Source organism: Odocoileus virginianus, chromosome 21 (genome assembly GCF_023699985.2).
Source record: "Odocoileus virginianus isolate 20LAN1187 ecotype Illinois chromosome 21, Ovbor_1.2, whole genome shotgun sequence".
Taxonomy (NCBI): domain Eukaryota; kingdom Metazoa; phylum Chordata; class Mammalia; order Artiodactyla; family Cervidae; genus Odocoileus; species Odocoileus virginianus.
The window spans coordinates 17,708,502-17,731,627 of NC_069694.1; positions in this window are offsets into that span (position 1 = coordinate 17,708,502).

The window sequence follows — 23,126 nt, forward strand, 5'->3', positions numbered from 1 at the left end:
ATTCCTGCTTTATTGACTATGCCAAAGCTTCTGATTGGGTGGATCACAACAAAATGTGGAAAATTCTTATAGAGATGCGAATACCAGACCACTTGACCTGCCTCCTGAGAAATCTGTACGCAGGCCAAGAAGCAACAGTTAGAACTGGACATGGAACAACAGACTGGTTCCAAATTGGGGAAGGAGTATGTCAAGGCTATATATTGTCACCCTGCTTATTTAACTTACATGCCGAGTACATCATGCCAAATTCTGGACTGGATGAAGCACAAGCTAGAATCAAGATTGCTGGGAGAAATATCAGTAACCTCATATATGCAGATGACACCACCCTTATGGCAGAAAGTGAAGAAGAACTAAAGAGCTTGTTGATGAAGTGAAAGAAGAGAAGAGACTGAAAAAGTTGGCTTAAAACTCAACATTCATAAAATAAAGATCATTGCCTCCAGTCCTATTACTTCATGGCAAATAGATGGGGAAACAATGGAAACAGTGAGAGACTTTATTTTGGGGGGCTCCAAAATCACTGCTGATGGTGACTGCAGCCATGAAAATAAAAAAGTCTTGCTCCTTGGAAGAAAAGCTACAATCAACCTAGGGAGACTTCTTTCATGAAGCTTAGCTTCAAGTGGAGACAAACTGTGTCATTGCTTTAGCATCAGGTCCCATCCATCAAGGGGAATATGGCAAAGCTTATGGTAAGTCAGTCAAAAGAATTAAATTTCTTATTGATTTCAGTGACAACACACAGGAAAAGGTATTTGATTCTGAATCATCTTTCCTTCAGGCAGCAACCACTTGAAAGCAAAGGGCCTATCTTACTTATCATGTAAGTGGACAGAAAGAATGTACTCTCTGGTCTATGCTGTTTTATTACTTAAAATTTTCAAAGACATATGTATCCTGTAATCTCTTTTCATCTGTATTAAAATACATTAATAAGATACTTGAAGAATTATTTGCCCTGCTAAAGTATCCTAATTATTCCCCACCTTCTAACTTTGAATGATTTATAATTGCTCAAGACAATCTTCAGAGTTCAGTTCAGTTCAGTTCAGTTGCTTAGTCATGTTTGACACTTAGCAACCCCATGGACCACAGCATGCCATATTTCCCTGTCCATCACCAACTCTTGGAGCTTACCCAAACTGATGTCCATCAAGTCACTTATGCCATCCAACCATCTCATCCTCTATCATCCCCTTCTCCTCCCGACTTCAATCTTTCCCAGCATCAGGGTCTTTTCCAATGAGTCAGTTTTTTGCATCAGGTGGCCAAAGTATTGGAGTTTTACCTTCAACACCAGTCCTTTCAATGAATATTCGGGACTGATTTCCTTTAGGATGGACTGGTTGGATCTCCTTGCAGTCCAAGGGACTCTCAAGAGTCTTCTCCAACACCACAGTTCAAAAGCATCGATTCTTTAGTGCTCAGCTTTCTTTATAGTCCAACTCTCACATCCATACATGACTACTGGAAAAACCATAGTTTTGACTAGACAAGTCTTGGCTGGCAAAGTAATGTCTCTGCTTTTTAATATTCTGTCTAGGTTTATCATAGCTTTTCTTCCAAGGAGCAAGCATCTTTTGTTTTCATGGCTGCAGTCACTATCTTCAGTGACTTTGGAGCCCAAGATAAAAAAGCTTCTCACTGTTACCATTTTTTCCCCACTATCTTCATTACCTCAACCATAGTTTGGCCTTAGTTCAAACAACAGGGAAGGAACACAGCCCTGCCCATCAGAACAAGACCCAGTTTCCCCCTCAGTTAGTCTCTCCCATCAAGAAGCTTCCATAAGCCTCTTGTCCTTATCCATCAGAGGGCAGACAGAATGAAAACCACAATCACAGAAAACTAACCAAACTGATCACATGGACCACAGTCTTGTCTAACTCAGTGAAACTATGAGCCATGCCATGTAGGGCCACCCAAGATGGACAGGTTATGGTGAAGAATTCTGACAAAACATGGTCCACTGGAAAAGAGAATGGCAAACCACTCAGTATTCTTGCCTTGAGAATCCCATGAACAGCATGAAAAGGCAATCTTAAGAAGTCAAGGAAAAATGAGCATATTTCACAAAACTATCAGAACTGAAATGGTTCTGGCTATTCTAAATCATAGCATTATTGTGTTCATTTTAGGGTGTCAAAAGTCATCTAAGATATTGATACCATACATCTACCTTAGCTTCCAATGCTATAAGAACAATGTGTTATTCAGTCATCCAAGATTTTTGCTAAGTAATAAGGAAACAAATGTTGAAAAAAATGCAACAGCAATGATAACAAAACCAGCCTAAAGAAGAGATGCTCCAAGATCTTCCCCTGCCATATGGTTACACCAATGCCCTTTAAATATAATTCCTTCCCTTTTAAAATTATCACATAGTGATAACAAAAATCACTGGAGTCAGAAAGTCTTGTTCCCAATGTCTCCTTTGCTCTTCTCATACAATATGACTGCAGGCAAATCTTGCTCTTATTTTAGACTTTTATTTTTGATAACATCAAGATTTGGGGCAGTGACTTCTCAAGTTATTTCAAGTTACTTAACTTCAACTCTTAATCAAACATAAGTAGGAAGGGCCGAATTTTATGGATTTCAGAGACAAGCTGTGTATCATGATCAAGGATTACATATTTTCCAGATCTATAATCAACAAGATGACTTAAAATCAAGGTTTTTACTTTAAAAAAGTCAAGCCAGATAAAGTAAGAATAACTGTTTCTTTAAGTACAAAAAGATATATATATATATCTCCGAGAGAGAGAGGAAAGATAAACTTTCAGGACTCAGGAGACCTTTTACTTAAACTCCATGACCAAGATACTTTCATACCTCTTACTGGTATTTTGAATTTTCATTCCCAGAGTTTTCTCCCACTGCTGAATGGTAGTACCAATTCTTGCCGTTTACTGGTCATAAAAGTGGATAGGATCAATGGGGTGATATTTATGAAGTGCTTTGAGCTCCCTGGAGGTAGGGTTATATAAATATCATATACTCTACTCAAGTATATAGAAGAGAACTTCCCCAGACTTCAAACTCTTCAGGGAGTAACTCACATAATGGAATCTGTCTCAGTGAAATTGAGATTAATGAAAAATAAGTGCTATTGAAACGTTTGTAGTATGTCATCCCAAGGCTCTATTTGTACCACTAAAACACGGCTTTCATATTCACATTCTTTTTATAAGCAGAAGTTAATAGAAGTGACTTTGGTAAGTTTGTCTTTTGACATTAGGTCACTAGCATATCAATTTTTAATAGAATGAATGAAATTTAAATATGGTTCTTTATGTATAGTTTGGAGTAAAACAATGTGATCAGTAACCAGTCCAACTGGGTTGTCTCTTTTTAAACAAACAAAAATTAATCAATTTTATGTACTCCAAAGTCTTACAGGATGCTATATATTACAGACATAAATTAATTCATTAAGCTAAGATAAACTGAGTATACAAAGGCAACATTAGTTGAGTAGAGGTTCCTGTTATTTACTAAGCATTCCTTGCTAAGCAGGAGATAGATGGCCTTGCTCACACTGAATTCTTAAACTACATGACATGTAGTCAAATGTGAAATGAGAATAGTTTTCCTTTCCTTATAATCTGAGCACCTTAAAGGGTAGACATATAATAGGAATGAGTCCACCAGGATCTTGGAAAGAAGGAACAGATTCTCCTAAACTTTAAAGCCCATGCAAGAAAAATGTACACCAAGAGACATTAAAGAATCTAAAAACTTGGGTTTCCTTATTAATTTTCTGTTTTAATGATATGTCCATTGGTGTGAGTGGGGTGTTAAAGTCTCTTACTATTACTGTGTTACTGTCAGTTTCTCCTTTTATATCTGTTAGTGTTTGTCTTATGTATTGAGGTGCTCCTATGTTGGGCGCATAGATATTTACAATTGTTATGTCTTCCTCTTGGATCAATCCCTTGATCATTATGTAGTGTCCTTCCTTATCTCTTGTAATAGTCTTTATTTTAAGGTCTATTTGTCTGATATGAGGATTGCTACTCCAGCTTTCTTTTGCTTCCCATTTGCATGTAATATATTTTTCATCCTCTCACTTTCAGTCTATATGTGTCTTTAGGTCTGAAGTGGTTTTCTTGTAGGCAACACATATTGGGTCTTGCTTTTGTATCCATTTAGCTAGTTTGGGTCTTTTGGTTGAAGCATTTAATCCATTTACATTTAAATCAATTATTGATATATATGTTCCTATAATAATCCTTAAATGATACATTAGTTTAGATGGATCTCATTGATATCTTCAGGACATTCCATTCAAATGCAGAAGAACACACCCTCCTCTCAAGTGCACATGGAACATTCTCCAGGATAGACCACATCTTGGGTCACAAATCAAACCTCAGTAAATTTAAGAAAATTGAAGTCATATCAAGCACCTTCTCTGACCACAATGCTATGAGACTAGATACCAATCACAAGGAAAAAACTGTAAGAAACACAAACACACAGAGATTAAATAACACTTTTCTAAATAATCAATAGGTTACTGAAGAAATCAAAACTGAAATTAAAAAATTTATAGAAACAAATGAAAACACAACAACTCAAAACCTGTGGGATGCAGCAAAAGCAGTTCTAAAAGGGAAGTTAATAGCAATACAATCTTACTTCAAGCAACAAGAAAAACATTGATTAGACAGCCTAATGTTATACCTAAAACAACTGGAAAAAGAAGAACAAAAAATACCCAAAATTAGTATAAGGAAAGAAATCATAAACATCTGAGCAGAAATAAATGCAAAAAAAATGAAAGAAACAATAGTAAAGATTACTAAAACTAAAATCTGGTTCTTCAAGAAGATAAATAAAACTGACAAGCCTTTAGCCAGACTAACCAAGAAAAAAAAGAGAGAAAAATCAAACCAACAAAATTAGAAATGAAAAAGGAGAAGTTACAACAGACAATGCAGAAATACAAAGGATCATAAGAGACTATTATGAACAACTGTATGGCAGTAAAATGGATAACCTGCACAGATTCTTAGAAATGTTGAATCTTCCAAGACTGAACCAGGAAGAAATAGAAATTATGAACAATCCAACTACAAGCACTGAAATTGAAGCTGTGTTCAAAATGTCCCCAAAAAACAAGAGTACAGGACCAGATGGCTTCACAGGAGAGTTCTATCAAACATTTAGAGAAGAGTTAATGCCTATCCTTCTAAAACTCTTTCCAAAAATTGCAGAGGAAGGAACACTTCCAAACTCATTCTATGAGGCCACCATCACCCTGATACAAAAACCTGATACCAAAAGACAACACAAAGAAAGAAAACTAAAGGCCAATATCACCAATGAACATAGATGCGAAAATCCTCAACAAAATTTAGCAAACAGAATTCAGCAACACATCAAAAAGCTCATACACCATGATCAAGTTGGGTTTATTTCAGGAATGCAAGGATTCTTCAACATACGGAAACCAAACAATGTGAGAAACCATATTAAATTGAAAGATAAAAGCAATATGATAATCTCAATAGATGAAGAAAAAACCTTTGACAAAATTCAGCACCCATTTATGATTAAAATCCCTCAAAAAATGGGCACAGAAGGAACCTACCTCAACATAGTAAAGTTCATGTATGATAAGTCTACAACAAAACATTCTCAATGATGAAAAACTGAAAGTATTTCCCCTAAGAACAGGAGCAAGGCAAGGATGTCCACTTTCACTGTTATTCAACATAGTTCTGGAAGTCCTAGCTATGACAATCAGAGAAGAAAAAGAAATAAAAGGAATTCAGATTGGAAAAGAAGTAAAGCTCTCACTGTTTGCAGATGACATGATACTGTACATAGAAAACCCTAAATACAGTATCAGAAAATTACTATAGCTAATCAGTGAATTTAGCAAAGTTGCAGGATACAAAATCAATACACAGAAATCACTTGCATCTATATACTAACAATGAAAAATAAGAAAGAGAAATTAAGGAATCAATCCCATTCACCATTGTAATAAAAAGAATTAAATATCTAAGAGTAAACTTACCTAAGGAGACAAAAGAACTGTACACAGAAAATTATAAGACATTATTGAAAGATGTCAAAGATGACATAAACATCAGATGGAGAGATATTCCGTGTTCCTGGGGAGGAAGAATCAATATTGTGAAAATGACTATACTACCAAATGCAATCTACAGATTCAATGTGACCCCTATAAAATTACCAATGACATTTTTCACAGAACTAGACCAGAAAATATCACAATTCATAAGGAAACACAACAGACCCCAAATAGCTAAAGCAGTCTTGAGAAAGATGGAGCTGGAGGAATCAACCGTCCTGAGTTCAGATTATACTGCAAAGCTACAGTCATCAAGACAGTATGATACTGGCACAGAAACAGAAATATAGACCAATGGAACAAGATAGAAAGCCCAGAAATAAACTCATGTACCTATGAGTACCTTATTTTTGAGGAAAGAGGTAAGAATATACAATGGGGCAAAGACAGCCCCTTCAATAAATGCTGCTGGGAAAACTGGACAGCCATATATAAAAGAATGAAATTAGAACATTTCCTAACTCCATACACAAAGATAAACTCAAAATGGATTAAAGACCTAAATGTAAGACTAGAAATTATACAACTTTTATAGGAAAATAGGCAGAACACTCGATGACATAAATCAAAGCAAGATCCTCTATGACCCACGCCCTAGAGTAATGGAAATTAAAAAAAAGTAAACAAATGGGACCTGATTAAACTTAAAGGCTTTTGCACAGTAGGGTGAAAAGAAAACCCTCAGAATGGGAGAAAATAAAAGCAACTGAAACAACTGACAAAGGATTAATTTCCAAAATATATAAGCAGCTCATACCACTCAATGCCAGAAAAACAAACAACCCAATCAAAAAGTGGGAAAAAGACTTAAACAGATGTTTCTCCAAAGAAGACATACAGATCATTAACAAACACATGAAAACATGCTCAACAAATACAGATCAAACCTACAGTGAGATATCACCTCACACCAGTCAGAATGGCCATCATCAAAAAGTCTACAAAGAATAATTTCTGGAGAAGGTCTGGAGAAAAGGGAATGCTCTTGCACTGTTGGTGGGAATATAAATAGATACAGCTACTCTGGAAGACGGTATGGAGATTTCTTTAAAAAAAAACTAGGAATAAAACCACCATATGACACAGAAATCCCACTCCTAGGCATACACCACGAGGAAACCAAAATTGAAAAAGACACATGAATCCCATTGTTCACTGCGGCACTATTTACAATAGCTAGAACATGGGAAGCAACCTAGATGTCCATTGACAGATGAATGGATAAAGAAGTTGTGGTACATATACACAATGGAATATTACTCAGCCATAAAAAGGTATACATTTGAGTCAGTTCTAATGAGGTGGATGAACCTAGAACCTATTACATAGAGTGAAGTAAGTGAGAAAGAGAAAGATAAATATTGTATTTTAACACATATATATGGAATCTAGAAAAATGGTACTATAGAATTTATTCACAGGGCTGCAGTGGAGAAACAGACACAGAGAACAGACTTATGGGCATGGGGAGAAGAGAGGAGAGGTTGAGATGTGTGGAAAGAGCAACACGGAAACTTACATTATCATATGGAAAATAGACAGCCAACTGGAATTTGCTGTATGGCTCAGGAAACTTAAACAGGGGCTCTGTATCAACCTAGAGGGGTGGGATGGGAAGGAAGATGGGAGGGAGGTACAAATCCCACCCCTCTAGGTTGATGGCTGACTCATGATGAGGTTTGACAGAAAACAAAAAAATTCTGTAAAGCAATTTTCCTTCAATAAAAAATAAATTAACAATAATAAAAAAAGAATCTAAAAACTGATCAGAACAGATCCTGAAAAGGCAAGGTCAAGCTTTGCAAAGATGCTCTAATAGAGCTAACACAGTAGCTTTTGCCTCAGATTTATCTGGAACAGTATTTGATTGACTATGTTTCCAAGTGTGCAGTTAAACAGCACAAGTAAGAATTTGCATGAAATGCAAGTAAGAATGGGAGAAGCAAATTATGCAACTGAAGGCAAGGCACAGAGTGACCTTCACATTCCATTTAGATTACAGAACCTCATAGCAAATTCTCTTGTTTTTTAAATTAATGTAATTCTCTAGTCCATTCCTCTCAGAGCAGCTAATTTTTTGTTTCCCAGAACATGAGATGAAAAGGGGATTAGGGAACTGAAGAATAAAGACAACTTTGTTGTGGGCTAAAAATGCCCTCAGAGGAATGATGCATAGTATCCAAGAGGGAGCAAAGAATTGAAGGTTTCTTCCTTTGAAATAATGGCTAGCTCTGTGGAGATGGAAACTAGACGGACAAGTTATTTTCCTGCTGGAAGAAAGAAATAAAAATAAATAACTGGTTTGGTGACATTCACTTAAAATTTATTCATGAAATTATTGAATCATTTATTCAACAAACACATATATTGAGAACCTGCAAGCAAGGCAAGTTGTAAATTCTGGAGATAAAGTTGTTAAAACAGCGGACAAGACTCTTATTCACATGTATTTTTCTTTCTGGAGAGTAAAAAGGCATTACACGCGTGCTTGTTCAATCATATCTGACTCTTTGTGACCACATGGACTGTAGTCCACCAGGCTCCTCTGTCCATGGGATTCTCCAGGCAAGAATACTGGAGTGGGTTGCCATTTCCCACTCCAGAGGACCTTCCCGACCCAGGTATTGAAGCCATGTCTCCTGTGTCTCCTGCATTGGCAGGTGGATTCTTTACCACTGCGCCACCTTACATGTGACAATAAATGAATAAAGCAATTTCAGTTCGTGGTAAATTCTATAAAAGGAATAAATTAAGAGTGTAAGATTTGGAACTATGTTATTGGGAGAGTCAGAAGAGCCTGTCTGAGGAGACTGCCGAAGAATAACAAGAATGAGCCAATGAACATCTGGAGACAGAACTTTTCACGCAAAGGAACAGCAAATGCAAAGGTCCTAAGCCAAGTGACATTTGGCTAAAGCAAGAGTCCACTCAAGGCCAGTGAGACAGATCCATTGAGCAGAGGAGATGGCTATCTGAATTGGAGACTGAGAGTTGAGTAGGGGCCTAGCAATAGGGGGATTTAGAACTTGAAAAGTGTTTTGTATGTTTTTAAATATTATTTTATTAGTCTATGGTAGGCAGAATAATGGCCTGTGGATATCTATGACTTAATCCCTTGCACCTGTGAATGTGTGAATTTATAGAATAAAGGAGAATTAAGGTTACTAATCAGCTGACGTTGAGTTAGGGAGCTGAATCTGCATTATTCAGATGGGCCCAAGTAATCACAAGGGACCTTAAAAGTAGAAGGCAGAAGAGTAAGTGTCAGAGTGATGGGACTTGACAGACACATGATATTCCATTGCTGATTCTGAAGATGAAAAAAGCCCAAGACCTAGGGAGTGTAAGCAACCTCCAGAAGCTAGAAAAAGCAAGGAAACATGATTCCCCAGAATTTCTAGAAAAAGTGCAGTCTGGTTGACACCTGGGTTTTAGCCCAGTGACAGTTATTTTAAACTTTTGATATCTAGAATTATAAGATAATAAATTTGTGTTACTTTAAATCATCAATTCCGTTACAGAAGCAGTATGAAGCTAATATAAAGCCAATGGAAATTTTTCTATCAAGGAGAAGTTTAATTTTACTTAAATGTTAACATATCATTCTGATTGCTCCTGGAAAAATAAACTATAAGGATGCAAAAGTAGAAAGGACAATTATAAAGATACTGCAGTAGACCAGATATAAGATAATATAGACAAAATTACATAATTGTAGGAGTAGAACCACTGGAGAAAATAAAAACTGAGATATTTGAAATACATCTCAACACTTTTTGAGGATATGGAATTTGGTGAGGAAAAAAAGAGATACTGACACTAGACTTTGGAATGAAACATTTGGAGGAATGAGGGAGCTATTTTCTGAATCTAAGACAAGAGAAGGAAGAATTTAGGTGAGAATTTTAGGTATATTAACTTTTAGATGTCTATTACAGTACACTTATTTTGAATTTAGGATAGATATTACAACAATGTGCTAGTAATCTTCCTAATGATACCTTTGTGACATGGTGCTGAATTAAATCGTATATGGGAGAGACTAATGAGACTCTTCATTGGATTCCTGAGTAGTAACATATCTTCAGTTATTGAACCAACGAGATGGGATTAACATTCCATTGTCTAGATTTCCAAAGCTTGTAATACTGTGGTTTTTTTTTTTTCATATTCTCTTCTGAGTTCAAGTCTCCTAAATACCCACTGATTATTTCTTCTGAAATATGTAAAGATAAATTGAGAGGTTTAATAGGGTATACACTTAAACCTTTGCTTTTCTTTCTTAGTGGAAATTCTACAATTTTAAAGGTGTAATCATGATGACAGTTTTGAAGTAGACATGGTCTGAGACCTTGTTCTAGTCAATGGAGTTGGTATTTTAGTTACAGATTTTAGAGTCTTAATTGAATGTATTATATGAAATGAGGTGTTTTGTGACAGAATCTTTAATGGGTGCTTGAGCAATTTAAAAAATGCATATGAGACAAGTGCTCAGGGCTGGTGCACTGGGAAGACCCAGAGGGATCGGATGGAGAGGGAGGCGGGAGGGGGGATCGGGATGGGGAACATATGTAAATCCATGGCTGATTCATGTCAATATATGGCAAAAACCACTACAATATTGTAAAGTAATTAGCCTCCAACTAATAAAAATAAATAAAAAAGAAAAAAAAGGGAATGGCATAATAATGGTAAAAAAAAAATAAAAAACAAAGAGAGTAAGCAAACTAAACATGAAAAATAGGCAAAGAACTGGAGAAATAAGGTCTGATTCAAATACAATCAGCAGATTATAGAGCTATCACTTGAAACACTGGACTAGGACTCTCAACTTCTTTAATGTTAAGATTACTTCCCTATATGGTAATATATAGTGGCCTAAGATACGAAATAATGAAACTCCCAACCAAGAGAAGATGCCTGATCTTAAGATTTTGCCAAGGGTTAACCTTGTCTGTGCATTATTCTGTTATCGTGGTCTTGGTTTCTAGCGTTGTCTCTGAATTCCTGAATATGACATTTTGCATCCAGAACACAGACACTGTTTCACCCTCACCTCATTTATTTCAAATCCATAAAGTACTTGACAAAATTCCTTTGCATTTTTAATTATAATGTAATATATATATAGTACATATTATATATATAACATATTTTATTGAACTATAATTGACTTGATTGAAAATTTTTAGGTATTATAATCCATACAAAGTTATTATAAAATATTCCCCATATTCCTTACATTATATCCTTGCTTCTTACTTATTTTGCACTTAGTACTTTGTGTCATTTAATCCCCATCCACCTATCTTGCCCTTGCTCCAATCCCTGTCTGCATTGGTAACAGCTAGAAAACAATTTTTTTTCTACTTATAAGTCTGTTTCTGTCATTCATTTGTTTTATATTTTGGATTTCACATATAAGAGATAACATACAGCATTTATCTTTCTCTCACTTATTTAACTAAGTGTAATACCCTCCATGTCCATCTATGTTGTTGAAACTGGCAAAATCTCATTCTTTTCTATGACTGAGTAATATTCTATTATGTATTTATTCCATGTCTTATTTATCCATTCATCTATTGATGAACACTTTGGCTGCTTCCATATTTTGGCCATTGTAAATAAAGTTGCTATGAACATTGGAGTTTATACATTTTCTCAAATTAGTATTTTCATTTTCTTTGGACATATATCCAGGAATGGAATTGCTATATTATAATGCAGTTCTATTTTTAGTTGTTTGAGGAACCTCCCTCCATTTTCTCCATAGTAGTTGTACCAGTGGTGCATTCCTACCAGCAGTGGACTAATGTTCCTTTTTCTCCATATTCTTGCCTACACTTATTATTTCTTATTTTCTTTGAGGATGGCTATTCTGACAGATGTGAGGTTATATTTTATTGTGGTTTTGATTTTCATGTCCCTGATAATTATTTATGGAGTCACAAAAGACTGAATAGCCAAAGTAATCTTGAGGGAAAAAAAAAAAGCTGCAAATATCATGCTTCTGGATTTCAGATTATGCTATCACTACAGTAATCAAAACAGTACGGCAACAGCACAGTCACAGACATACAGATCAATGGACCAAATAATCCAGAAATGAGAAAAAATAAAAAGTCCAGAAATAAACTCACACACATATGGTCAATTGATCTATAGCAAAGGAGGCAGGGATACACAATGGGGAAAAGAATCTCTTCAGTAAGTAGCATTGGGAAAACTGGACAGCAGGACATAAAAGGGTGAAATCAGAACATTTTCTCACACCATATACAAAAGAAACTAAATTGATTAAAAACCTAAATAAAAGAAACAAACTCCTATAAGAAAATAAAACAGTATACCCTTTGACATAGGTTTTAGCAAATTTTTTTCTTTTTTTTTTACTTCTGTCTCCTCAAGCAAAGGAAACAGGAGAAAAATTAACAAAACGGACTCAATAAAGCTTAAAAGTTTTTGCACATTGAAGGAAACCATCAACAAAATGAAAATACAACCTACTGAATGGGAGAAAAATATTTGTGAATGATATTACTGTTAAGACTTAATATCCAAAATATAAAGAACTTACACAACTCAATATTAGTAAAACAAACAATCTGATTTTAAAAAAATGGACAGAGGACTCAAATAGGAATTTTTCCAAAGAACACATACAGACGACCAACAAGCACTCAAAATCCTTTGAATTTGAGTGCCAACATGGAGCCATAATAATGTTTCCAAATAATATAGAAAGGTTGGCAATGTTACTGTGATTGAGATCCTAGATCACCTGGCATTAAATATATAAATTGCGGCTCTCCAGAGAAATAAAATCGATATGAGAAAATACCCACACAGAGAGATTTATTATAAGAAATTAGCTAATAAAATATGGAAGCTTGAAACTCTCAAGATATGTACGATGAATCGGCAAACCAGACACCCATGTAAACTGAGGATTTAATTCAAGTTTAAGTTCAACAAAGGCCTGAGAAATGGTGTAGTTCCAGTCCAAAAGGCAGTAACTTGGGACTCAAGAAGAGAAAATGCTTCAGTTTGAGTCCAAAGGCACGAAAAATCCAATGACCAAGTTCAAAGGCAATCAGATAGGAAGAATTCTCTTACTTGGGGGAAGGTCATAATTTTTGTGTAATTCAGGCTGTCACCTGATTGGATGAGGGCCACCTACTTTAAAGAGGGCAATCTGCTTTTCTCAGTCTACCAATTTAAATGTTAGTCTTGCCCAAAGAACTCTCACAGACACACCCAAAATAATGTTGACTCAATATCTGGGTATCCTATGGCTTAGTCAAGTTGACACAAAAATTTAACCCACATGAGGAGTGTTGAAAAACCAGCTGAGAAAGTAGAAAAGAGTAACAAAAGGGAATTTTGGCAGGTTTTAGTCCAGATAAATTCTGAGACAATAGTCTATGCCCAGAGTGTAACTTTCACCTGTTTGCAGTTTGCAGAGCAGAATTAGTACTTAAGACAGTAGTGTCTAGGATCAGGCAGATATGATGTTAAATCCTAGTAGATTTACTGGGCATTTAGTGAACAATGCTAAAGCATGTTTTCCTTATATATAAAATGGGAAATGCAATAATATCTGCCTCATGAGGTTTCAGAGAAGGCAATGGCAACCCACTCCAGTACTCTTGCCTGGAAAACCCCATGGATGGAGGAGCCTGGTAGGCTGCAGTCCATGGGGTCACTAAGAGTCGGACACGACTGAGCGACTTCACTTTCACTTTTCACTTTCATGCATTGGAGACGGAAATGGCAACCCACTCCAGTGTTCTTGCCTGGAGAATCCCAGGAAGAGGGGAGCCTGGTGGGCTGCCGTCTATGGGGTCGCACAGAGTCGGACACGACTGAAACAACTTAGAAGCATCAGCAGCATGAGATTTCTAAAATAAATATAATATACATAAAATACTAAGAACCAAAAAAAAAAATACTAAGAACATTGATAACATAAATCTGACAAATGAATTTTCAGGTGTTGTTAACATATGTATCATTACCATTACTTAAATGAACAGGCCGGATCTCTTAGAAATACTCAGGATGAAGGAGAAATCCACTTCATTGAATACCTTCTCACGAGTGGACTTATTTTCATTTTAATGGATTTGCTCACATATTTCTTTTCCTTTTAGAAAGTGTACTTTTTTTGTAGAAATCAATAGTCAACAACAAACAGATATCTCTAAAACACTACAGCTCACATATTCCTGCAAAGCTTAGCTGATCCTCCCAGCATTTATTATGTATCTGATTGAGTAGGATAAGTAATCCTCCTATTACATTTGAAACTAAAGTAACTGCTTTGGTCTGATAATGTCACAAAAGATTTTACAGCACAAGAAGGGCATGAGCTGCTTTTGATGGAGACTGATATCACAGAATGGAAGAGAAGCAGAAGTGATATTTCCCATGTCTTTGCTCATGGTCTACTAAGTAATGATTTTCTTATATCATAGGGTATCCACTTCTTTTTCTCCTAAATGAAAAATCTAGCAGAAATACAAAAGGAGGGTTTTAAAAAATCAATTGCGAACAGTATTATGCATGTTCACTGACTTTATTCTTACCTGCAAATAGTGGCATTTTTTGAATTCTTACTGGGGTAGAGGTGGTACAGTGGGTGTACTACAAGTTTAAGCCCCCCAGAGTTGGCATGTGGATGATACAGTTCAAAGATCCACAAGCTAAAAGAGGTCTGGAGAGCACTGAGTCATTATCTGATGGCTTCACGAGAGTACTTGCTTTGGCAAATCAGTAGTGAGTTATCTAGGTGGGAGTTGGCAAAAATAAATGCTCTGAACAGTGCAGTAGAGTTTAGAGTTAAGAGACAGACTCTGGAAACACACAGCTTAAGGTTTCCATCCCGGATCCAGCACGGAACAGTTACCGAACAATTTGTGTGCTATTCTCACACTTAAATTTCCTTAGAGGTGTACTTCCCATATCCCAGATCACTTCAAGAAGACAATATATGTAAAATTCCTTGACAATTATTGTTCAACTTTTTTATTTTATAGAACCCACCTACACAAACATTTTCATTAGGGAGTAGAAACTCACATCTTAGATTGTAGAACAGACAAGCTTGCTCATGCTATCATCATCATTTTCTTTGGCTTCAGGACACCAGGCAGTAAGTTGAATTTGGAATAGCCCAACTAAGTGAATTCAGTAGCCACTTATTTTTTATATTGCTCAAAGTTTATCATAGACCACATGAGTGTGGAATAAGCATCAAAGACAGAGACCATGACTATGACTCATAGAAAATACCACACTGGTATCCTGATATCTTGCCAATCTTCTGTCTTCTTGGAATCTGCCTCCCCTCCCAGAGGAAGTTATGGGTGTCCAAGGGACCGAAATCGCAAGCCAAGTTCATATTCAGCAATACTCATCACCTGCTTCAGAGCAGGTAAAGGGCTAACTGTAGCTGATTACGTGTTGGAAGATGTAACATCAGGTTTAACTTTATTTTCCTGAAGTCTTCATAAGGACAGCCAGAACAAAAAAAAAAAAAATGCTAAATCTTGTCTTGGAATTCAAAAGACACCACATACAGGTGTGATACAAAAGGAATGGGAAATACAAAAGGAAAACTAGCACAGATACTATGAGCTGCTGTAGAGATGGAATGTAGCATGTGGACCAGTAGTGTTTCTGCTTCCTGCACCCCCACCTCCAATAGCCATGAGACCAGCAGGATGTGCAGTGACATCCTCTGGGTGTTTGAGGTAATGCTGGAGAGGATAATGGTCTGAATCTTCACCCAGGCCTGGCCCATCCAGAAATCCAGTTGGAAATATTAGGATGACTTCTGCTTCCAAATATGAAGGTGAGGAAGCAAAGAATGATGTGGAAAACCTATGTTTTCATTAATTCAGGTAAAGTCACACCATTTTGACAATGAGATGGTTTTCACTCATCTCAAGAGTGTGACCTCTCTCAAGCAGAATCACTAACAATGCTATGGGAAATGAATTATTATAGGAATTAGACCAATTTGGGGAAGAGATGGGGAAGTGAAGGTCTAAAAGTATGAGGGAGTGGTAGGGGTTAGAAGATGAAGGAAAAACAATGATTGATTAGTATTAATTAATACTAATTAATTAATTAGTTAGAACCAAGCAGTTCCAGAGCCAGAAGTAAGACCATGAATGGGGCAACTTGTGCAAAGGTCTATAGGAATGTGTTTCCTCACACGCCAGCCTCTATGGGTCTGCAGTTGAAAGTGTGTGGTGGTGGGGTCGATGATGCTCTTTGTCAGCAAAGCCAGAAGCTGGGAAGAAAAACTGCATAAAGAGCAGAGGAAAGTGAAAACATTGAAATCCACTTATTACCTCTAGGTCTTCTTTACTGCATCTGACTGCAAAAATACCTTCGAAAGCAGTGGTTACTGATCCACTTTTGCCTTACAAACTATGCATACATTTTTCTTGTGGCCAGTTCTAGTTTGGTAACATACAGGGATGCAGTTCTAAGTATAACAAAGGTGACACAACACAGCTAACAGGCCAAGCCAGGACTGAATGCAGACTAAAAACATAGCAGCAGAGGAATGTGGATGACATCTGTTTTTTGAGTGAAAGACTTACAGCTGCCCAGGTCCCCAGTGTCATGGAAATTAGTTGCTATTCCGTCACTAAGTCATGTCTGACTCTTTGGGATCCCATGGACTGCAGTATGCCAGGCTTCCCTGTCCTTCGTTACCTCCCGGAATTTGCTCAAACTCACGTCTATTGAGTCAGTGATGCTATCCAACCATACTATCTTCTGTTGCCCCCTTCTTTTACCTTCAATTTTTCCCAGCATCAGGGTCTTTCCCAATGAACTGGCCTTCATATCAGGTGGCCAAAGTATTGGAGAGTCATGGAAATGGAAAGACTCTGGGAGACAAATCCCAGAGAGCCAACAAGAACTGCCAAGGCTAAAAGAGCCAATTTTTTGAAGTCACCTGCTTTTGGTATCATTACAGGGTTAAAAATCAAATGAGACCAAGTTCAAGAATATTCTCAAAACTCACACATACACACAAACCCTCTGGCTCTGCAATACCAAAGAAACCTTTAGTTGCAGTAGAGTCACCTAAGGGACTTTCTTGAGGCTGTCATAAATACTAAATGTACGTGACCTTTTCCCTTGAGTGTATGGCCATCTCTGATTTTGCCAAGCTCTTTTTGCAGTAAAGTCTTTTGCAATAAAGTCCACCCAAGGATGGAGGAAGCTTGGTGATGAAAATTTAAATTGGACTAGTAGGGTTGAATATAAATCAGAAATTTAAATGACAAAAAATAACAAAAACTGCTGCACTGAACTAAGCTAACTTGAATTAACATGATCAATTCTGCCAATACTAAGAAACAGAGCTTCCTGAGGTAATGTGAATCTAAAGTGAGTATTTTAAACAAATCTATGACTTCACACTGTTGCAGTCACCATGCAGACCTCCTTGAGGCCATGTCATAAATGCTAAATGGATGTGACCTCTTTCCCTTGAGTACACTGCTAAGCATGAGCTTGCCGAGTTCATCAGCCCCCTGCTTTAGGCATCTATGCTGCTCTCATAAGGACCAGCCTCTGAAACTAAGTCTGTTTCCCTAGCCACAATCAGGTACAGTCCTAGTCCTTTTTATCATCAAAGCCTGCTGATGCGGCAGCCCCAGCCTGCTTTGCCTCAGAGTCTGCTCCCAATATGACATTTACAGAAGCTAAAAGAACGTTTTCCTTCAATGGTTTACATTCCAATCCCAATGACTGACACTAAGTCTTAAATATCGGAGACTCAGTTTGGAGACTTTCCATTGGCTTAAAACTTCTCTTATACAAAATGGAAAGTGATTTCTTCTTAAATATGGGTAAAATGCTGTGCCATGTTCAGAGAGATTAAGAAGCTTAGAAAAGCATTTTGTCACAAGAATTCTGTAAAGGAAGTTATCTAACTGTGCAATTCTAATACTTTACAGACGGGGCTCTTTAAAAAATTTCCCCACCTGTTCAGGTAAAAGGGTATACTACAAAGCATAATTTGAGTTTATATAAGAAATGGACACCGGAAGTGAAAAAAATAGAAATTCTGGGATCATACAAGCCTGCTGATTGCTTCTGTAGGTCCCAAAAAAAATCACTTGTGCATGCTTCCAGTAGATTATTAAAGAGACCAAAATAGAACCACTCACTGTCTTTATTAACTTGGAATATCATAGTTCTAAACAACACTAGAAATGAATCTAAACTCTAGAAATAGGCCAGATCTCCAGTTACAATGTCTATTTTTATAAAAGAATAATGAGATAGAATATGAAAAAATTTAAATCAACTGGACAAAATTACATCACATATCTTTTTAAATCTAGAGCTAATTAAATCGATAAAGGTTGCAATGCTTCTTTAACAACCAATTCTGTGTATGGTATTGCTAGATGTTTTCCTCTCAAAATAAAAATCAAACAAAATGAAAGTAAACATAAATTGTAGTGACAACTAGTGAAAATATATTGATATACTTCCTTTAGGTAACACTATCCAAATTGCTAGATAAGATCAGTCTAGGGAAAATAGAAATTATAAGTAGCTAGATTATTGATTTTCAAGAAAGTTGTGAAAATAATTTGGATGAACATGAATTCAGATGATCCTGATACTAAACCAAGAAAGTACAGTTGTGAATCATTCTTTATCAGGCCCATTCATAGCTGTTGGGAAAAAGTATTTTGTTGTCTATATTGTGTAATTTGAAGGATGATTACAAAGTCAGTCCTTTCCAAAATATGTCTTATCAACAGCTACCACTATATTTTAAATATTATCATGAATTTATTCTTTTGGTAGAAACATCACCTTTTCTTTGCAAAGAAATCCATAATTATAATAACATGACTAATTAAATTTTGCTGAGCATTTATTATGTGCCAGAAATTCTGTTAAATGTCAAGTCCATCATCTCAAATAATCATTGGAATAAATCTATGAGGAAAGTATTATTTTCATCTGACAAAAATAAAATAAGAGCATGAAGAAGTTAAATAACTTACCAGATGTCACACAGCTGAACAGTGGTAGAACTTCATGTTCTAATTCTTTGAAACCAACTTGATGCTTTTTGTATGCATATTTGTCTTTTGAAGCACACTTCATGTTTTGGGTGTCAAAACTGTTTATCCCTCAACATGAAGCCTTCTGGGCATCCTAGGTGGCTCAGTGGGTAAAGAATCTGCCTGCAGCTTAGGAGCTAAGGGAGACACAAGTTCAATCCCAGGTCAGGAAGATCCCGTGGAGGAGGGCATGGCAACCCACTCCACTCTTCTCGCCTAGGAAATGCCGTGGACAGAGGATCCTGGTGGACTATAGTCTATAATGGTGCAAAGAGTCAGACACCGCTGAGGCAACTGAGTACATGCGCATGCATGATGCCAGCTACGATCACCATAGGCAAATCTATTCCCTAGATCAGCTGTTCTTTAAAAGCCCATGTTATATTGATTCAAAATGGTTTTGTATTTCCATATCCCTTACTAGATTGCATTTTGTGTGGGCAGTGAACATATCTTTTTTTATAGTTGTTGCTGTTGCTGCCATTATTATTATAACCATCATTATTATTGCTATTCTTAGTGTTCTTAAAATTGAATGCAATACCAGCTGCATATTTAGTGCTTCACACATGTTCTCTGAATGAAAGCATGTAAAAATAAATTAATATTGGCATTTCTTATAAGGGTTCATGTTGCTTTCCATTATGATTAGTGAAACTTCAAGTAGTATGAAAAGCCCGAATGCCTAAGATATTAACAGAGAGTCCATATTTAGTCATAAACAGAAAAATAAAAGGGTATCGGAATCCTCTGTGGCTTTACATTGGAACAGACCTGCTTTTTGCTGGATAGATCAAAATGTCCTAATCACACAGTTTAGGCAGTGATGACAAAGAAGAGTAGTTGAAATTTCCAACCATTAGAGAAATGCAATTCAAAACTGCAATGACATATCACCTCATATCAGTCAGAATGGCCACCATTCAGAAGTTCCCAAATGACAAATGCTGAAGAGGATATGGAGAAAAGAGAGAACTCCTCCAGTGTTGGTAGAAATGTAAATTGGTGCAACCACTATGCAAAACAGTATGGAGATTCCTCAAAAAACTACAAACAGAGTTGCTATATGATAAAGCAATCCCATTCCTGGGCATTTATCTGAGTAAAACTCTAAATAAAAAAGATATATGCACCTCAATGTGCATAGTATCACTATTTACAATAGCCAACACACAGAAAAAACCTAAATGACCCCTGACAAATGAATTCATAATGAAGACATATACATATACACACACACTATATATATATATATATATACACACATATATGTATACATATATATATATATATACACACATATATGTATACATATATATATATATATATACACACACACACACAATGGAATACTACCAAGCCATAAGAAAGAATGAAATAATGCTATTTGCAGCAATATGGATGAACCTAGAGACTATTAGTTTAAGTGAAATAAGTTAGAAAGACAAATACCAAATGATACCACTTATACATGGAATCTAAAAATGTGAAAAAAATGAGCTTATTTAAGAAACAGACTCACAGACATAGAAAACAAAACTATGGTTACCAAAGAAGAAACAGGGTGGAGGAGAGCTAAATTAAGAGTTTGGGATTATTAGATACAAACTACTATATATAAAATAAACAAGGTCCTACTGTATAGCACAGGGAACTATATTAAATATACTGTCATAAGCCATTTTGGAAAAGAATATCAAAAATATATGCATTATATGTGTGTGTGTGTGTGTGTGTGTGTATAATCACCTTGATGTATACCAGAAACTAACATAATATTTTAAATCAATTATATTTCAATAAACAAGAAGAGTGGTTAGAGCCTTTGGTCACAATTGGTGGATTGAACCCTCATGGCTAACTCCATTTCAGCCTGAAATCTGAACAAAATAAATTGGAGAAATAATAAACACAAATCAGCAGTAAAGAATCTGCCTACAGTGCAGGAGATGCAAGAGACGCAGATCCTATCCCTGGGTTGGGAAAATCCCTTAGAGAAGGAAATGGCAACCCACTCCAGTATTCTTGCCTGGAGAATCCCATGGAAGAAGCAGCCTGGAGGGCTACAGTCTATGGGGCTGCAGGAGTTGGACATGACCACGCAACTAAACTACCACCGTGGAGAAAAATTAGCAGGAAGCAGAACCATTTCTGGTCCACATTCTATCTGGTAAAATGTTAAGCTCTTTGATTTTTTCTGTTAACCTAATGATGGTTCCTTGGCAATAGATTATTTAACTGAGTTCCTTTGTTTCTGGCCTTTGTCGTGTTCCTTTAGCTTCTGTAATTGTGCACCTGCAAAACGCAAGTCATCTTATGAACCGATTTCATGAATGCTATTTAGCTAATCATCATTCTAATAATGGCAGTGGCCACAAGCTGTTATCGCAAACCACTTTCTGTCTTTTTAAAATTCTCGTGTCTTATGATCTTCCTTATTGCCATCAGCAAGCATACTTACTCTTTCCTAATTGTTCAGTCTGTGGTGACAGAAGGATGAGTTGCTATTTGTTGGATGTGCTGAGTACATTCTCTAGTTGCTAGGTGATACCAACCAGCACTAGCCTAAAATACTTAATAATCTTCAGATTAAATTTTCTCGTTACTTTTTCTATAAGCAGCACAAAGCACCTGGACCAGAGTGATTGAGACTGCATTATAAAATTCCTTGGATTTAAGAAACATTCTGATAGGTGTGCAGATTAATGTAAAGGGTAGATTAATCTTTGTGAACCACTAGTTCAGCTGAAGCAGCTGCTCATATTTTAAATGCTAACATCATCATATTCTAGCACACAGAAGTATGATTTTCCTAAGAATGAAGATATCCAAAAGAGAAGCTAATAAGGCATATCTAAGCAGGGTGTTTGGTAATCATGAGATAACACTCTGGAGGGATTAGAAGCATGAGGCTGCATTTCTGTCAAATTATTAGCTCATGATAACCCCTTCCTCCTTTTCACACCTGGCTGCCTAATTCCTATCCAATTAAAAGTGACATTTTCTGGTGATGTTAGCAATTTAGCTGTATACTTCTGTTTTTTTTTTTTTTTGAGAAGCTCTTCGGAAGGCTGATCACTGAAAACTGGAGGGTTTTGTTCCTCAGATGCTCCCAGTTATAGAGAAGAAAAATTGTCTAAGACATATTAGATAGGGCCTGCCTACAGATCCAAAGTCATAACATGGTCTGTTCCATTCATATCATTGCTGAAGGAGTCTTTTGGGTCTAGAAAAGAGAACAACAGTCTCAAAGGCCCCTTGCTGAATCATCTAACTTCGGACAAAACAAAACAGAAATTTTAGTTCCACCCTGATGCTCCACGCTGGTTGCATCTATCTGGGACTTATCAACCCCTGTCCAGAAACCTTCCACCCCCTACACCTGCCCAGAAGACTTATCACCCCCTGCCCAACTACAAATGTCATCTCAACAAAAGAGTACTCAAAATATCCCACCTGATTAATGTTTGCCTTATCCCTTCCACAAACCTCCCTATAAGTTTGAAGCCTCCCTGATCCCTCTTGAAGCTCAGCCTGGTCGTTAGGCCGACTGTCGCCCCTCCTTGCCTGAATAAATGTAACCTACTTCTGTTGAGGTCGTCTTTCCTTTTCTGCCTCGCCGAAACTATACCCTACAATTGCAGCAATAATTGCTGAGAAATACTCATCTATTTTTAACAAATTCCTTTTCACTGCAACTAATTAGGTTGATTCTTTATGGTAGGTAGGGAAATTTTAAAAGTAAGGGATCCAAACTTTAAATTATGTAAAAATATATCCATTGTATTTGTGAATGTGAATTTTATAACAAATAATTTTGATGATCATACACACATATATAAATATATGCACACATCCACTCACAGAGACATCAAAGACATTTGTAAAGATATCTC